We start from the raw sequence: 17,500 nt of genomic DNA on the forward strand, positions 1-17,500 counted from the left end.
TTTGAGAGGGGGAACCTCTATTATAAGAACACAATTGCATTAGAAAACTAATTAGAGATCCTTATTCTTTCAGTATATTCAGGCAGACAGTTGTATTTGTAAAATCATTTTCTGCCAAAAAAAGTGCTTCTAGCTTCATGCTTCATTTTCATAGAAATCAATATAGAAAGATTGACTTCTCCTTCCCCCACAGAATGCAATGAATGTAGATGCTCTCAGGAGTTGGACCGGATACATTCTTATTGAAATTAAGAAACATAATGAGGAGATTCACCAGCTACTGTGTGTTGACACAAGACTCAAAAGAAGCAGGGAGAGAAAAATGAATGTTGTTGATGCCATTGCTTGAGGAATGTAACACAATGGGCTGGGCTGAGTCTGCAAAGAGATGAGATGCATCCTCCCAGAATGAAGGTGTTCTCCGGGGACGTCTTGCACTTTGCAAGTGTCTCTATTGATTTTATCTGTAGATTTCAGGTTTATTCTTCTTGGAACCTCCTTTCCATGAGATCTATGGTACAACAGACAAACTGAGGTCTCTGTTCCTTTCCACGACTGAAAGGTACTTTATTAAATTATTCCATTTTTTTTTTGAATGAGACATATTTCCCCCGAGCTGAGCCTTCTGCCTCTATGACAGAATAATCTTGTCTACAATGATAAGCACTATTGGGAGCAAAGCATTTTGTCTGACATAGTTAACTGTGTGCATTAAGAAATTCTGAGCAAAACAATGACTGCTTTCTCATTTCAGTTTTTTTTAAGCATCTTCAAAGGATATTCTGTATATAAGCCAAAAATTGAATCTTTTAATCAATTCATTTAAGAAGGGTTTTAGTCAATTCCACAAGAATGGTTATTGTGTGTAATAAAGGAACTGCTATTTATTGTCTACAATGTTCCATGAATTAGATAAACAGTATCTCATTTCAATTCCTATAATAGTTGTGTCACATACTAAGATTTCCACTTGACAGCCTGGAAAATTCAGGTGCAGAGAGGTTAAGAAATGTCTTCTGGTTGCATAGAGCTAGAATTAGCATCCCTTCCTCAGAAGATTTGGCACCCCTGCTCAGTGGCTTTCTCCTCACTGCCTTCCAGAATAGGAGAGTAGGGTCATCAGAGACTGTTCACACCAGGTTCCTCTGTTTTACCCAACTCATCTTAACTCGCTCCCCTGCTGCTTCTTGACAGATTCTATCCATCCCACAACTGACTGAATTAATTATAACCCCAATGGAATGTACTTATGCTACTCCTATCCCTCTCTCATGAGAGCAAGTCCTAATATTATCAGCAGTCTCCTCTATTAGGATGACTAGGTTTAAAATTTGTTGTCAAGAGGCTGCCCTTTTACTTTCCAGGTATTAAGTCCCTACCCTTAATCCCAACCCTGACACAGTCACCTTGTTCTTTTTGGACACATTCCTCAGACTCACTGCCAACCCGTATTTCCATGCATCATTATTTCTGCAGGTTAAGATGGTAGCTAATTAGCATGACTGATGGGCCCTCTCCTACCCTCCAAAAAATATTAGTATGAAAAGACTCACAATAGAATGACTGTTGAAAGTGTATAGCTATGGACAATGAAGTCTACAGGACAAACTTCCAGGAAGTGGTAGTCTGTGATACTGTATTCTATGTAAAGATACATTAAGAAACACATTCTTGCATCTCTACCAGATGTGCCTGACCTTGAACCAGAGCATAGTGGGAGCAGGTTGGTGCATCCAGGCTCTCCATGGTTACTGTCTAAGTGTTCCCATGGTAGACCCATTCTTTCAGCAAAGTGTAACTCAGGAACACAGTCAGGAATCTCTCAGAGACCGTTTTAGCCTTTCAGTCTTTAAATCCCAACCTAGTGCTGCCTCAAACACTTTTTGATGGTATTTCCTTTGATACAAAAGAGGAATGCTTTCATGTTATCAAAAGTATGCTAATCATAAGGAAAAGTAGTGAAAAATAAAAGCACGAGACAGAATGAGAAGCTCATCTATAGGCAGGGATACCTTTAATTTTAAAGATCTTTTACCATCAGTCAAATTTTTCTCCTGCATTCATTATGTCTAAGGTAAAAAGTGTATTTCTATTTGGGTTTATACAGAATTGGCTCCTGAGACTAGGATTTGAGTCAAAGAGTGTGTCTAGGAATTTGGGAGATGATCCCAAGAGGCACTAGTAAGGGAAGGGGGAAGGCAGATCAGTCAGGGTAAGAAGCAAATAAAAGTGTGTTTTGAAGGAGATTAGCACTTGAGTTGATGTGTGGACAACTTGAGTTCAACTATGCCAGGGAACTCTGTAGAGCATATCACAGTTATCCTACCTGGGGATTGAGGAAGTTGGGCTTCTTGTCCTTGAATTTTCATCTGTCAGTAGTAGAGGGGTACTCCCAGAGCTGAAGCCTCAGTAATTCCAGCTTATAGTGAAGGCTGAGAAAAATCCCTCAGGTAGAGAGCCCTACCTGCCTTCAGTGAAAGACTGTTGGCAGGTGCTAAGATGATTAGTGACAAAGGAGGTGAGCAGAGCAGCAGCAGAACCTGCTACAGTGTGTTATTTTACAAACTGAAATAGAAGCTCTGTTCTGGATGTCTTGCCACCTTTAAGAGGCAGTGTGTAGCAACAGAAAGGCTAAAAGCTTAAAACTATAGAGAACGGACCTCCGTTTGAATCCCAGCTCTGCCAACAAAGAACCACATAACCCTGGGGAAATTAGCTGGTGTTCTTGAGCCTTAGTGAAGGACAGCAACAGCTGTATCTTCATGCTATTTTGATAATTCAGTTAAGGAAAAACTGCAGTTAAAATGCCTGGTCCACCGTAGTGTCTTGCCTTGACAATGTTCACAGCCTCCCCTCTTTGTGTGATGTCCTGGGTGTGAAGCACTTGCTCCAGGCCCTGCATAGGCTTCTCTAGAAGTTCCCCTAATTCCAGTTCACGAAGCACCCTGTATTAGTTTGTTTTCAAACTGCTGATAAAGAGATACCCAAAACTGGGCAATTTAAAATAGAAAGAGGTTTAATTGGACTCACAGTTCCACATGGTGGGGAGGCCTCACAATCATGGCAGAAGGCAAGGAGGAGCAAGTCACATCTTATGTGGATGGCAGCAGGCAAAGAGAGCTTGTGCAGGGAAACTCCCATTTTTAAACCATCAGATCTCATGAGACTTATTCACTATCACAAGAACAGCACCGGAAAGACCCATCCCCATGATTCAATTACCTCCCACCAGGTTGCTGCCATGACACATGGGAATTGTGGGAGTTACAATTCAAGATGAGATTTGGGTAGGGACACAGCCAAACCATATCACAGCCCTTTCCCCCAGAGGATCAATTCACAGAATGACCATACCTTTCTCATGACACCTCATCCAATTTTCTCCTGGAAATCAAATAGTTTTAGTCTTTAAAACTAGCAGAAAAGCCAAAGGTAAATACATTAGTTGCATTTGTACAACATGTCACATACTGATCCAAATTTCCCACCCCAGCAGCAAGACAGGAACCTGTATGTTTAGGGTTTCATGATGCTGAGGATAGAAAACAATGTTTCAGATGATCTTGAATCAAAAGAGAAAACTGAATGAAGATACCAGTGGTTAAGAAGTGCATAGGTATGGCAGGTGGTTTAAAGGAATATTTGTGTCAGTAAATAAGAGAAGGAAATCTGAATTGCTTTTTGAAGCAATGGTACAACAAAAGCATTTAAAGAGGTTTACAGTGTGGAGCAGTATATGGTGCTTTGGAAGAAGAACTTCTACTATCTTTTTCACACGCATATCCCCCAGCATCTAGAATAGTAGGCAGAGTGTAATGTGGCCCACAGAAAGAGTTATTGGATGAATGAATACATGGGTGAGTTATCTGAGGCAGTCCCTCTTGAGGGGTTTTTGAAAGGGCAACAGCGAAAAAAAGGTCAGGAAGAGTGCTATTGTCTACAAAAGCAGTGGGATATTGTCTCATGCTTTTTACCTTACAAATCATTGCCCTCATATGCAACAGCAAATTCATTTTCTTATCATTCCCTAGACCAATGTGATGCGTCATTAACTCTGCCCATGTACTTTGTGTTTTTATTGTTGGAGACTTTCCTTCCTTTGGATTATACAAAGTAGTATAGCAGTCCCATGAACCCTTGGTACTCCCAGCTCTCCAGAATATGTTTGAACATCCTCCCACACCATCAACACACACATACACACACACACACACACACCCCTGGTCTGGGATGGTTTCCAACATAGCAAGATGCCATCTCTGCAAAAACAAACAAATAGCTGGGTGTGGGGGCACATGCCTGTAGTTCCTAGTTGCTTGGGAGGCTGAGATGAGAGGATCACTTGAGCCCAGGAGTTCAAAGCTACTGTGGGCTATGATTGTGGAATTGCAATCCAGCCTGGGTGACAAAGCAAGACCTTGTCTCAAAATAATAATAAAAATAAAGTGGTGCTGGAACAACTGGGCATCCACATATAGGAAAAAAAAAAGAATCTAGATACAGATCTTCTGCCTTTCATAAAAATTAACTCAAAATCCATCATAGGCCTAAATATAAAATGCAAAACTGTAATGAACTGCAATACAAATGAATGTATTGTTCCAGAAGATAACAATAGAGAAAAACTAGATCACCTTGAATGTGGTCCTGACTTTTTAGATACAACATTAGAAGCATAATCCATGAAAGAAAAAAATCATTATAAGTTGGACTTCAGTAAATTGTTTAAAACTTCTATTCTGCAAGATAATTGTGAAGAGAATAGAAAGATGAACTAAAAACTGGAAAATATTTGAAAACGCCTATTACATAAAAAGGGCTAGTAATCAAATTATACCAAGAACTCTTTCAAACTCAACAATACAAAATTAAACGACCTACTTAAAAATGGGGAACAGGCAGCTCACTGATATACAGATGACCAAAAAAAAACACATTAAAAGATGCCCAACATCATATATCATCAGGGAACTGCAAATTAAAATAAACCATGATATCCCTACTAGAATGGCTTATATTCAAAACACTGACAGTACCAATTTTAGCTCAGGATGTGGAACAAGAGGAATTCTCATTCATTGTTGGTGCAAATGCAGAATGGTACAACCACTTTAGAAGAAAGTTTGTCAGTTTCTTATAAAACTAAAGAAGCTCTTACCGTGCAATCTAGCAATTTAGCTCCTTGAGTTTCACTCAAATGAGTTGAAAACTTATATCCACAAAAAAACTTGCACACATGTGTTTATGGCAATTTTACTTTTATTTTCCAAACTTGGAAGTAACCAAGATGTTCTTCAATACATGAATTAATGTATATGGTACATCCATACAATGGAATATTGTTCAGAGATAAAGGGTAATGAGCTATGAAGCCACAAAAAGACATCGAAAAATATTAAATGCATATTGCCAACTTAAAGAAAACATTCTGAAAAGGATATTGTATGATTCTAACTTATGACATTCTGGAAAAAGCAAAATTATGAATACAGTAAAAGTAATTAGTGATTGCCAGGGGTCAGGGGAGAGAGGGAGGTATGAAGAGAAGGTGGAGTGCAGGATATGTTTAGGGCAATGAAACTATTCTGATGATACTATAATGGTGGATACATGTCATCTTACATTTTTCAAAAACCATGGAATGTATAACACCAATAGTGAACTCTAACATGAAGTATGAACTTAATATATCAATATCAGTCCATCAATTACAGCAGATATACCATATTAATGCAATATATTAATAACGGGATACTGAGGGGATGGGTGTGAAAGTATATATGGGAACACTTTGGATTTTTACTCAATTTTTCCAGAAATCTAAAATTTCTCTAAACATTAATGTCTGTTGAAAACACCACAAACTAATTCACCAAAAGAGTCAGGCAACCATACCTTTGTAGTCTGAAGCTGATTATATCTGTATCTAAGAAAACTGCTCCTTGGAGAATTTATATTGTGCATTTTGTAACATTTGTAAAAGTCACGCATATTCAGAAAAGCAAAAAGGAAATAAAAATAAAATTCTCATGGAATACCACCACCCAGATACAAGGACCATTATGTTGGGTGAATGCTTAGAAATTAATATTATGTATTTCTTTGGGCACTATGTATTTCTGACATTTAATTTGATAAGATCTTGCCTTAACAGTGTGTAGGCATCCTGACACCAAAGACTGCATTTTTCATAAAGTTTATTTCACAGCACCATGCATAAAGTCTCTGATAAATACATTTTACCTAATTGATTAATCCGTGGGGTGCCTCTTTGCAGACATGCTTCAGTGATAACAGTTCCTCCTGCCTTCAGTCTCATATTTGAGTTTAGGGTCAACTGAGTGAAAAGAAAGTGGTTGGATAAACAGAGAGCTCCACGATTGTCTCAGAAGTGGGGATGATGGAATGGAAACAGCTAATCAAGCAGATTCCCATTCAAGCCTCCCCATTTTCTGGGCACAGTGCTAAAAAATAATTCCTCTAAGCCTCAGTCTCCTCTTTATAAAATGGGCAATTATTAAAAATGCACCTTCCTCTTCACAGTAAATCCGATAATCCTTAATTTTTCATCTCCATACCTTTCTTTAGCTAACACAGGCGATCTAAATCTCTTTGCTAGACTCTTGCAAAACTAGTTAGTTTTATTTTTACTCAGCATTTCAGTTTAAACTGCTCTTTCTGACCGAATACGCTGCAGAGTTGAAGGCCTGCTATTTATAAACAACGTGACTCTCCTATTTTCAAAGAGACTCTATTTTTATCTTTCGCAAAATCACCAAGATTTTGTGTCTGTTAAAAGAAAAATCATGCAGCAGAGATTTTTAAAATAAAGAGTGGGATGCAAAACTATTTCCTAGAGAATAAAAGCACACACTTTTAATTTTTAAAAGTACTTTACAGGAAGTTAAGTAACTAGATTATCTACCAGAATGTTAGATCTGAGAGGGAAACAACAAATTATCTGGTTCACACCTTCTATTTATGGATGTAGAAACTGAGTACTAGAGAGAAACTTTGTTCAAGGTCGCTCAGCTACCTAATATGAGAACCAGAATTAACACCAAAGGGTCTTAGTCTATTTCACCAAAGACAAATAAATAAAATGAACACTGAATGAAGATAACTACTCATGAGATAATGTTATTAATAAGTCATGGTTAAATATACAATTTCACTATCCTCTTTCCTGATACCAGTGAGGGAAGATTTCCTAACACTGGGACCTCTGAATGGGCCTTATTTTCCTAAGGGATAGCTTTAAAGTATATATGTAAGTTGGGAAATATTTATGTACAGTTTTTCTCTGAACCTTTGTTTCCATGTGCCAAAGAAGTAATAGTACAGTGTTCCAGCCATATTAGGCATCTCTTTCTTTGTACACTTTCTTTATTCTTCTAAGTAAATGCTGGATTCAGATTTATGCTTGTATACGGGAACGCATAGGCCAGTCTAGAGTTAACATGGGCATAAGTACACTCTCCCATGATTTCTACTTCTCTGTATTCACCTTTGTTTCCATCACTGCTCTGTGAAATATTTTGGATGGTGAGTTTCAAGTTTAAGCTTAGAGAGAATGAAGCTACCCTGGTCTTAATCCTCAATAAACTCTGTCTCCACACAGTGCATCAGACCTCACTATGATCTCTTGCTTGGGACAAAGATCCAGCTACTGGTAAAGTGTTGTTCTGCCTTTTATTTGCCTTATTATTTACAGCAATGGTTTGCAGAAAGAAGCAGGTAACCAAGACAGGGTATTAGTGTTCCTAGATTCCCTGGACTAACTCCTTCTACCATATTAAATAATCTTAAATCATCTCAAACTTACATTAGATCCAGTTGGATCTCTTACGTGGAGCACCTATAATGAATTCATCAGACACTGTCTGAGGTGTGTTACATACATTCTTTCTAATCCTCAATAGCGCCGGAGGAAATAAAACTCTGAGATTAAGGAGTAAATTTCTAGACTGTTAGGTTGCAAAGTGTTCTTACTTCCCAACACTAATGGACAGAAACAAAGGCTGATACTTAACAAAAGGATAAATTGTATTTAATATTTAATTTACAATTAATTAATTTATTCAAATTCATTTTTAATTCAACCAACACCATCAGCAACAACCCTAACAGCATTCGTTAAGGAAAATATTATCTATTTTACAGTTGTGGAAATTGAGGCATATGAAAATTATAAGAGTTGCTCAAACTGCAACAGTTTCGTTGAGACATAATGGAGGCTGAAACCCAGGGATGGCAATTTCATAAATAACTCTTCCATAACAGCAGCACTCTAGATTTGGCTTGAGCAATGGTTGATGCTCCCTTTGAGAAAGTGCTTTATAAAGACACACACATTTGTGCATGGTGTGCCTGAAGTTCTGGGAATGCACTACAAATAGGGTAAACAAGCAAAGTCACAGAGAGGCAACTCAGGAAGAACTAGGAAGTTATTAAGATTTCTCTATCCTGGCCATGTCACGGCCGGGAATAAATAGCAGCTTTCAGTAGAGATGTCTGAAAAACAAAATCAGAAGGAGGAGTGAGTTGTGACTAAGGTCTTATAAATCCCAAGGCTTTCCTGACCAAATGGAAGTTCATATGCTGGGTAAACAGAAAAAGTCTAGTGACAATCAAAGTATGTGATTGAAAGAACTACCAGCTACAGTCAATAAAGGTGATTTATTTAAAGTCAATTACTTGAAAATCAGTGGAATCAGTGTTGTTTGTTTTACCTTGAATACTATGCCCTGTCTTTTCTGCACTTGGAAAAATGAAAAGGACCCAGGTAAAATGTCACTTCTGTGAAAGCTTTGCTCATCCCATAGTTAGTTACTCCGTTACATATCTTGCGTATTACTCTGTATTATAAACATAATAATTTACTCATCATTCTCTGCCTGAGTTAGTTTGGTTTCTACCAGGGAAGTAGCCCTACTATAAGTAATATGAAATAGGGGATTGATTTTGGGGGTAAGCCACACATAATTGTGGGAGGTGAAGAAGTCTGAGGAAAGTTGTTCCTTCAGCATCTGGCAGTAGACCTAACGTCATTGAAGGTCAGCAAAGCCAGCAGTCAGGGAAAAAATATAAAAGTGAAATTGGGGACAGAAAGGAACAACTGGAATCTGTAAAGAAAACAAGAACCTATGAGGGAAACTGGAACCCACATCTGCACTGCCTCCAACATCAGCAATGCAGTTGGCCATGAAAAGAAGATGATGTCCTTTGCCACAAGGCTACATGCTCATCTGGTTCAAGACTTAGAGAAGATGAAAGAGGAAATGCAGTAAAAGTGATGGAGCTACTCCAAGCCCAGCTACTGTCCCATGATAGCAATTAAATCTAAACCTCAGCAATAACATGGAAACATGCAATGTTTTTTTCACCAGAAACCAACATTTGCTGGGTAATAATGGCTCTTTCACTTCTACATTCTACATCATGATTAATTTTCCTTGTGTCAAACCTAACCTGGATTTGTATAAGGAAAGGGATTCTGGAAAGGTACAGCTTAATTAAGTTGACATGGTAAAAAACAAAACAAAACTATTTTAGACTATAATCTCAAAGAGATACTGCATGCCTTGATTATTTTTTGTAACGTCTAAAAGTGCATAAATTTGTTTCTGAAAGACGGTTGCAACTTGTGAAAGTTTAATAAAATTAGCCTCCAAATTATGTGACATGCAGTGTCGTCTATGTATCTTCCACTTGAATCTGTGATCTGCTATTTCTTGACCAATAGAATATGGCAGAAGTAACACTGTGCCCATTTTGGGGGTCAAGGCCTAAGGAAAGGCACTTTTCACTTCCTGCTTCTTGGAATATTTGCTCTTAGAAGTCAGCCATGCTGGAAGAAAGCCCAAGCTACATGCTGAGTCCGTGTATAAATGATCCACCTATTAGCTCCAGCTGAAGTCCCAGTGGATCACCTGCTGGACATGAAAGTGCAGAGGCCTTTGCAATGTCTTGAACTTAGCAACTGTCTGGCTAAAATTGAAACATTAACTTCGGGATAATTTGTTGTAAAAACAGATATTTGGAATAGATTACAATACTAAATATGTTATGCTATCATATTTTTAAAAATTGACGTTGGCTTTGAGATTGAGCAGTGGGAGGAGTTAGAAAGACCTTGAGGAGGCTGCTAGTAAAAGCCTAAAATATTTCAAGAGGGCTATCATAGAGGGCTTAGAGGAAAGTAAGAATGGGATAATGTTTCTGGAAGCTGGAGGAAAGAGGATACTTGTGTGGTGGCAGAAAGTCTACCAACACTGTCACTTGTGTTAATGTCATAATTAGGAAATGCAACTAAAGATCTCAAGGATCTAGTTAAGATTTCCAGCCAGTGTGTTGGTAAAATGCTAAATAAAAAGCATTTGGAACTTGCTGTATTTTAAATTAAAGCTGTTTTCAATTCCCAGTCTCTCCAGACAGCAAATGATTCTAAAATTACACATGGCTTAGGTCAAAGATCAAATACAGGGTAGGATGTTCTGTCACCTGATAATAATTTAAGCAGTGGCTCATGAAAACTTTCAAACACATAAAAGAGCCTCTGAGGATTTTAAGGTGACACCTCACAGGTCGTTTCCATTAAACAATAGGGCTTCCAAAAATTCATTTTCTAACAGCAGCTTCACAAGAAACTCAAGGTGGAGAAGAGCTTTCCTAAAAGAGCTTTCTGATTTGGCTAAGTCTAATGGAGTGAACCCACATAAGAGTAAAAAAAAATTCACAAGGATTTTAAAATAAATTTCTGGTGGAAGCACCACCTACTTGGAAAAAAAGAAATAGAGGCTGTATAAAATGAAAAGGGTGTTGGGAAGCAGGCTGAGAAGTCTCATTCGTTGCAAAGTCAATTTTCTTATGCAAAATGATGAATGACTTATGGGAAGGAACCATGAACTTTGAGCACAGAGCCAAAATTTGGGAGAATTACTGTTATGAAGGAGGAAAGGGCCCTACAGAACATGTGTCTGACTGGATTTCAGAATTGCTATGGACCAGTAACTGTTTGTGCTTTCTGTTTTCTCTCTTTTTCTAAGACAGAGTCAGTAGCAGTTATTCTGTATCTGTTCCACAATTGGATTTTGAGTGTGGTGTGGAGAAGAGATTGAGGGGAGATGTCAGATAACTTGTCTCTAGTTTGTACATTTTTAGATTGAGAGAAACCAGGAGCCAAGGATCTGCACTTTAAGAAACCAATTTAAATAAAAATATTTGAATCTTGAGGATGAGTCTGACACCAATATGCTATTAAATTCTTAAGAGATCTTGGGAATGAGTATATTTTGCATTTTGGAGAAATGTTCATAATTTGAAGTTGGTGGCCAGACTCTGGTGGTTTTAAAAACTTACTGTGATATTCTTTGATATTTCTTCTATTGAGCAATGGGGTCTATGTTCCCTTGAAACTGGGCTCTATGACTGTGCTTCTAATAGATTACCCCAAAAGGGACCCTCTGACACCTTTCAGGCCCAGGCTACAAGAACTTAGCCACTTTGACTTCCTGCTCTTGGGATAGTGGCTATTGGAACCTAGGTACCTTGTTTTAAGGATGCACCAGTTACATGGTAAGTCCGTAGGTAGGTGTTCCATTCCCAGTTTTGATCCCTGCCAGTAGTCAATATCAACAAGCAGGCATGTGTTATAGAGGCTTTTGGCATAACTCCAGTACTACTCACTGTCTAGCTAAAAATGCACAAAAGTAAGAAACACTAAACTGAACATAATCAAACCCCAGAATTTTCATAGATACTAATAAATAATTGTGATCATTTTAAGCCTTAAGTTACAAAGAAATTTATTATACAACAATAGATAGCTAGAGTAGCATTTAACTATGTCTCACGAATGAATGAAATAACTAATGATAAACTCAGGAAGTTTTTTTTACTAGTAATCATATTTTATGGAATGCTTAATGTCCTGGTGAAGAAACTGAATACTCAAAGGTCAACTAATTTTTTTCCAAGACATGAAATTAAGTTATTTTCTTTAATTTTCCATTCTCATCTATTTCCTACTGTATCATTGAGAAACCGTACTTATCACAAATGACACGTTGATTAAGAATTTTGTCTGTGATTTTCATCATGCAAATATGGACTGGTCTTTCTGTTTGAGTGTTGAAAATGTAATCTGGATGCACTAGGAAATAAGTAGAATATAACAGAATAGGTAGATTTGCTAAAAAAAAATTTAATACATACATAAATTTGTGACTCAGTTGTCTTTTTTTGTTTTAATGTGAATCAAGTGATGACAATAAATGTTTATTATATACATTTTTTTTTCCAGGATGCAACATTTAAAATATACTCTTTTCCTCCAGGACTCAATCTTCCAATTAGGGATCAAGATTTAAAAAAACATGAAATAGGTTCATACACAGTGTCATGTACAGGAAGGTAAATTATACACAACATCAGAAAACTTTTGTCCTTGATCAAGGATTGGCAAAAAAAAAGAGTCGGGTAGTAAATAGTTTATGCATGGCAAGACCTACCATCTCTGTTGCAGCTCCTCATCTCTGCTGTTCTAGCGTGAAAGCAGCCATAGACAGGAGGCAAATGAATGAGTGAAGCTGTGTTCCCTTTAAACTTTATGTTCAAAAGCAGGTGGCCAACTGGATTGAGCCTGCTGGTAGTAGTTTTCTGCCTCTTGTTTTAGACTTTGCATTGCCATTGGTTAGTTGTGTAACCCAAGGATAAATCAAGCTCAGAGCTTCATTTTTCTTATCAGTAAAGTAAGAATAATAGTAGCAACCTCCTAGACATTCCCAGTACGAGGAGAAAGAAGAAAATACTTGTGAGCTTTTTTGGAACTGTCTATTGTGTGGTAGACATGTTAAGTTACTTGCCATTATTATATTTATTTCAAGTCTCCTGGCTCTATTCTTTTAGCTATTTTTCTATACCTTTTTGTGAAATGGGAAATCATGGTTACTCCTTTTCATTTTGGGTTGGCAAGAAATTTTGGGGGTGTGGGCATCTCTGGCCCTCTTGGACTTGATATTCTAAGCAGCATCTTCATTCCATGGCTTTTGATATGCTATTTTATCAATTGTCCTTCCCTGCCCCTGTTATCTAAATTAGCTGTCACCACTTTCTTTGTTATACCCTGCTTCATTTTCTTTATAGTACTTATCACAGAAATTATCTTGTTCTTTTAAATCTTAGCCTCATAATGATCTGTCAGCCCCATTATGATATCAATTTGATTATTTTCTGATTCACTTAGTAATATATCCTCAGCACTCATGAACGTACTTGCCGTATATTACAAGTTTGACACACATTTGTTGAATGAATTAAATGAATGAAACGTGCAATATTATCTCATCCTATAGGCAAAAGTAGAAGTTCTTCTGTGTATCTGGCCTGGCCACTCTAGTTTCTGGAGTCTGTATCAGATATTTTACTTTCATATCACTTAACAGATTACATGTATCTACTATAATATTTAAGATTTTATAAGAACTTTGATGGAAAGTAATTGGAAATGCTTTCAGTATTAAATAAAAATTATGCATTGTGCATTTAACTTGAGCATAATCATCTATCTGGTGCTTAATGATATTATTTACAGAAAGTGTCTCATTTCTGCTTATTTGGTTATTACAGTTCAACAACAGTGTGCTTTGTCAGCTGCATATCTGCAGACGGTCTGCCAATATGGTCTTTTCCAAATGCCTCATATACTGTAGTTGCCAATCTTCTGTGTATATGTATCTCTCTCTCTCTCTCTCTCTCTCTCTCTCTCTGTGTGTGTGTGTGTGTGTGTGTGTGTGTGTGTGACTTGATTCTCTTTAGGAAAGTAGTGAGGCTCAGGGACCACTTTTTTTTTTTAATCGAACATGCACTAGCCAAATTGAGTTTAAGCTGAAGACTGCCTTTTGCAGAGAAACATAGATACTGTTGCACCATGTAACACCGTCACTCACTCACACTGGATAAAGCAGATCAGAATTTCACTCAGAATCCATTTCGGCACCAGTAACAGGTTGGCACAAAAGCCTTAGCATTCATTACATGCTTACTGAATCTAATACAGATTTTCTGAGGGACGCTGAAAAATAGAAACAAGGGCAGGTTGCCCGGTCACCTTTAAATCAGATTTTTTAAAAAGTTGGATTCCTAAAGGCTAAGGAGGTGTAGGTCTTCATGAAAGTTGTAGAAAATCTGCTTTGTGTCTTTTCCATCTTTAAATGTTTATGATCCAGTGAAAAGTCAGATGTTCAGGGTTTTCTTCTTTAACAGAACTGTGGTGAAGAGGCAATGGCTTTAACATAGATTATATGTGAGTTCCATGTAGTTAGAGAAAGCAGAGGAAATTGTTTTTTATATGTTCTTGCCATTTTTTTTGGCCTCCTCTCTGTTTCTAATTTAATCTGGCAGCACTCTCTGAAGGTGTGGTAAGAGATAAAGCGTGACGGTTGTTTGGGCTGGCTTGCCAAGTGATTTGAAAGGCTTCTTAAGGATTTTGAATGCTGTCTTGAAGGTAACTGGTAGACACTGACAGGTTTTAGGCAGTAAATTACTTTGTCAAATTTACAATTTAAAAGCTACCTCTGGCTACAGTGTGGGAGATAAATTGGAGTATGCTGAGAATAAAAGCAAGGAGAAGATTTGGGAGTCTGCTGCCACTGTCTATAAGAACCATAGTATCTCTGAAATAGCAAACAGGAATCCTGTGAAGAGAGTGGGGAAGGAAGAGCTCAGTGTTGAGAAAAGTGGTTTTGGGAAAAACTCTTCCCAGTGGTGGCTTTTGAGCAGAGCCTGGCATCTACCTTGGTTTACTAGTATGTCCCGAGCTCTAACTGCTACCCACTAAAACACTACCACCCTAAGGTAAGGAAGAGTCTGCAAAAGTTAACCTGATCAGTATCTATTCTGAAATAACTAAAAGGAAAATTGCTTTGAGTCTTAGCTTGGTCCAAAGAAGCTCAGTTCAGATGTTTGCTAGTTCTTTATATTCAGATTGCAAATACGACTCAGTGTATTTAAGGGAAACACTCATGCACACACACATACACACATACACACACACAAACACACCCAACCTGCAAGTCCCATGCATTGTGTGTTAAATATGGAACTGGCTGGCACAACTACCAAGATGGGAGTTATCCACCCCTGCAGATTACTACCTTGGACGCTGCTCTTCTCAGATCCTATACTTTCTCTTCCCTAACAGTCATTGGAATGTCACTAGAACTTGATGAGGGCAGGGCAGGAAGCTGAGTCAAAAATATCAGGAAAGCTAAAACACGGTAGAATTTATAAACCTTAGGATTCATATCTTAGGTGGGGTTGGGCTGTGTGATCTAAAATGGGAAGCGCTGACTCACTGCATTTTGAATAATGACTGGAGGCTCATCTCACAGTATGCCACTTCAATTACAACTGAGGGTTTCTGAATCTCTGATTTCTAAACACCATGCTCTTGCATCATACACACATTTGATTTATACGATTAAACTATGCATGCTGGCAAATAATGACAGGATAATAATCATGATGTTGATAATAATGAAGAGGGAGAGAGATGGAATATGACAATGAATAGAGCACAGGTGATTCTACCCCTCATTTCTCTGTTCCTCTGAATATGTCCTTGATTGAGTGTGACAAGTGAGAGAGGAATGTGCTGTTGCTTCAGTTGTCTGATTCTTATAGTAAATATTCATATTTTTTCCTGTTTCACATATTCCTTAGAAGAAAATTAACAATGTCTTCTATGCTCAAGGAAACAGAGACCAATTTGTATGTACACAGGAGGGAAAGCTGATTGTGTTAGGTGGATAAAAAATAATAGTGTTTAATTTTGTACCTTCTCAAAAGATTTTGGGGAGTCACTTCAACGTACACAATTTTAATTGTATTTGTTGATTTCAGAACCTAATGTTATTAAGACAAAGTTAATGGTGTTTTACATATCTGCTACAGACTTTTGGGGTGCTCTTCATTTTCCCTATCACAATTGATTGTCATGAACTCTGAATTAGAGCAGAAAATATTTCCATTTTGCAGATAAGAACCCTGAGACTCAGAGAGATAAGAAAATTATCAGCCAAATAATAATTCAGAGCTAGGACCATCATTAGGATTTCATGGAAGTATCTTTTACTCTCTACCTGATGTTCTGCTCTAGAATCTTGCTTTACAGCCCTGGAGGTTTCATCCTCCACTTGAATGAGTTATGTTTAGGTTCCTATCTTCGAAGGGCATATTGTTCCCAGGAAACCAGTCCTTAGAACCCACACATGATGACTTTTACTAAGACATCTATTGAGTGGTCTCAGTTAGAAGCCTAAGTCCTTATTTTAGAAATCAGCCATATGAAATCAAAGTCAGCAAGTTTTAGTAAGAAGAAAAGTCAAAAATGAGGCCATCTTAGAAGACTGCATTCTTGACTTGGCTCTGTCTCTGTTTAGCTTATGTAATTCTGGGGAAGTCATATGCCTCGGTTTCCTCACTGGTACATGGAGAAGTAATGTCCTTCTGGCCTATCTAGTAGAATGATGTGGTATTTAAGTGAGATAGCATTTGCAAGACTGTTTCATAAAGGTAGAGTACTGTAACGTAAAAGATCTAGCCACCTGTAAGGGATACGTTACCCAGAATCCACTTTGGCTCTTCTGACCAGTGTCTTTCCCACCCCTGGAAGGCATCTTTTTTTCAAATTTCCCTTCCTTAGAGTGCCATTCAGCAGCAGCAGCAGGAAGAAACAGCCACAGATATTTGGAAAAGAATAGAAAAATAGAACTCTTTCCTAAAACTTACTTGGAAGCTTGCTATTCATTCATTCATTCGTTCATTCATTTATCTCTTCATCATCTATTTAATGAAAACCTATTATGTAAAAAGCTAATATATGGAAATGAAAAAAGTCTCTGCCTCAAAAGACACAGTCTAGCAGAGGGAGTATGCATGTACGTAAGCTACTTAAAAACAGGTTAATATGAGTGTCCATGGGTGGGTGCGAGTGTGGGTACATGCACTTCTTAGGAACAAGCTATTGTGAGATGATAGGTCACAGCTGACCAGACTGGCAAGGCTTTCTTGAGAAGGCCACCCTTCTATGGAATCTGCAGGATGAACATAGTAGTCCAGATAAAGCAGAAGAGAAATGAATCCCAGGAGAACATAATCCCTGCTTCCTTCTTATGAGTAATGATGATGCCAGAGCAGCAAGTTTGAGATGTCTGTGCATTATGACATTGAATCCTCACAAGCCTCCTGGAAAGTAAGTATTGTACTGTTTATAAGAACAAGAACACATTCAGGAAAAGTAACATACCTGGGCTACTCAGCAGGTGAATGGCTGGAATTTGTAACCAGATCTTTGTGAATCCCAAGGCCGTAATGTTAACCACTATGATTCAAAATTTCCAAGCAGACACTCCAAAGTGTCTTGTTTAGAATGACACAATCAGAAAGTGGCCAACCTGGAAATCACAGCCACTCTGTTTGGCTCCAAACCTTGTTCCCT

Source organism: Pongo abelii, chromosome 3 (assembly GCF_028885655.2).
Source record: "Pongo abelii isolate AG06213 chromosome 3, NHGRI_mPonAbe1-v2.0_pri, whole genome shotgun sequence".
Taxonomy (NCBI): Eukaryota; Metazoa; Chordata; class Mammalia; order Primates; family Hominidae; genus Pongo; species Pongo abelii.